Genomic DNA, 2,753 nt, shown 5'->3' with positions numbered 1-2,753 from the left:
GGGAAATCCGATTAAAGAGAATCATGGGTCAGAATGACAAATGACCATCAGTGCCGCACACAAGGGATCGGGCGGCGGTTGCATACCATAATATAAGGCGATTGCTTTCGTCAGTGGGGAAACATCGACGCCATTGTCCTTCAGGGGCGTGTTACACAGAAGTGTGCCACTCTATGATTGGATGATGACTGATCGATGACGGACACAAACGACTCGAACGACGACCGATAATAATAGATAATAAGAAGAAGAAGAAAAGAAGAAGAAGAAGAAGAAGAAAAGAAGAAGAAGAAGAAAAAGAAGAGAAGAAGAGAAGAATGAAGAAGAGATAGAAGAAGAAAAGAAGAAAAGAAGTAGAGTAGAAGTGATAAGTAGGAAGGAAAGGAAAAAGAGAGAATGAAGATGATAGTTAAGAAGGAAGAAGTTAGAGAAGAAGGTAGATTAGTAGGAAGTAGAAGGTAGTGGAAGTAGAGACGCAGAAGTAGAAGTTTAGAAGTAGAGTTAGTAGAAGAAGAGAGAGTATTGATAAGTAATTAATAATAATAATTAAAATAAATAATAATATATATTAACTAATGATTAATAATAGATAATGATTAAGCATCTCTCTCTCTCACCCTCCTCTCTCACCCTCTCTCTCTCACCCTCTCTCTCTCTCTCTTTCCCCCTCCCCTTCCTGTGCGGGTGTTAATATCGATGTGACCTACATTTTCGCTCGAAACGAGCGGCGATAGAAATTTTTTTCTCTGAGTAGCTGCTGCCGCCGCTAATGACCGAGAGTTGCGTTTTTTTTTCGCAGCAGCGGTGATAGAAGAGAATGAGAGCGAGATAATGAGAGCGAGAGAGAGAGAGGGGGGAGAGAAAGAGAGAGATGGGGAGAGAGAGCGAGAGAGAGAACGAGAGGGAGAGGGAGAGCGTGGGGGAGAGCGAGAAAAAAAAGAGAGGTAGAGAGAGAGAGAGAGAGAGAGAGAGAGAGAGAGAGAGAGAGAGAGAGAGAGAGAGAGAGAAAGAGCGAGAGAGAGGACAAAGAGAATAGGAGAAAGGGCGCCGGTAAAAAAAGAAGGCATCGAGAAAGAAAGACAGAGAGTGTTTGTAAGAGAATAAGAGAAAGGGGAGAGGGCGGAGGGAGAGGAGGAGAGAAAAAGGTGAGCAGCGCATGCGTGGATGACGCAGCATCACGTGACAGCTGCTGCCGTAAACAAATGCGTTACGCAATCACCGGCCGTCTGTTGATGATGATGATGATGATGATGATGCGTATGACGATGACGCTGACGATGATGCATGAGAATGAATCGCTGCAGCTCTGTTTATGCATCATTGCGTGATGACGACGGAAGATTGCACATTGCAATGATGGAGGGGAGAGGGGGTGGGGGTAGAGAATGAGATCGGACCACGTATAGGGGAAAAACAACGCAGGAAATATGGATAAATATGGGCTAATGCTCCATTAGGAGTGTTCCCAACTTTGATATCATTAATGGCGTGACCTAATTAGTGTCGTGACCTAATTAGTGTCGTGACCTAATTAGTGTCGTGCCCTAATTAGTGACGTGACCTAATTAATGTCGTTATATGTAGTTATACGTTATATGTAGACCTAACCCTAACCCTAACCCTAACCAAACCTATAACCTAATCCTAACCATTAATGACATTAAAGTTGGGAACACTCCTAATGGAGTATCACCCTAAATATGAGACGTGGGGAAAAATGGTAGGTAATGGGGAAAAGTTAGGGATAGGGGAAGAAACACGGAAAGTAGGAAGAAATGGCAAACATATATATATAATATATATATACAAACGTGTTATATAAGACGGAATGAGGAACACGGGACGATGCGTGTGATACATATAAGCGAAAATGAGGGAAATATGGAGAAAAGAGTGATATAAGCGAAAATACAGAGCGAAACGTATATGCGAAATATGTACCACATTTCTCAGTGGCAAAACAATAATCATATAACTACTCCATGACATACTAACGCAGATGGGGTCGTTGTCGTATCAGGTACTACAGATATGTACCCGAGATAGTTTTAGGTTGTTTAGTATTATGTTTATATTTTTATAAAAGGTATGTTTAGGGTTAAGGTTAGGGTTAAGGTTAGGATACACTTCTGTAGTACAAGTCTGGCACACTTTGTGTATACATATACATACTTCGGGTACATATCTGTAGTACCTGATACGACAACGACCCCTTCAGTCATACTATATTCACCAAAGCTGATTGAAGCCAGTGCTGTTAACGTCCAGCGCCCCCTACTGGTAGTACGCTGCTAGCGCCACCTGGGAAGCGCCGCGAGTTATAATCGACGGTGCCGCACCCTGTCGGTACTTACTATTTTATTTTGTTCCAAAATCTAAGAGGGGCAGCTGCCCCCCCCCCAGAGGCTACGTCCCTGATGATTATATGTCCAAAATTTCACTACGCCGCATTTATAATTTTATGTAAACAGACGCCTCGCTGGTCGGCTTCCGCGCACGCGCCTCCAGAGCCCCTCATAACGACGCGATCAGTCTGGTTCATGGAAACATATGCCCACCCCCTCGCCGCCGGCGTCTATTTTTTCCGTACCACAAATGCGCGAAGGGTTCCTCTGATTGGCTGCTGGAGGGAGGTCACGTGATAACGTTGACGATGACGTTCAAAAAGTTAAAGGGACAGTAGCCTCTAGGATTTTACTGCATACAACTGTACTTACTGTATAACAAATCGTCTATACCCCCATGTATTTGTC

This window comes from Priapulus caudatus, unplaced genomic scaffold (assembly GCF_000485595.1).
Source record: "Priapulus caudatus unplaced genomic scaffold, Priapulus_caudatus-5.0.1 Scaffold1120, whole genome shotgun sequence".
Classification (NCBI taxonomy): domain Eukaryota; kingdom Metazoa; phylum Priapulida; class Priapulimorpha; order Priapulimorphida; family Priapulidae; genus Priapulus; species Priapulus caudatus.
The sequence above is the reverse complement of the archived record's forward strand: the minus strand, read 5'-3'. Positions refer to the sequence as shown.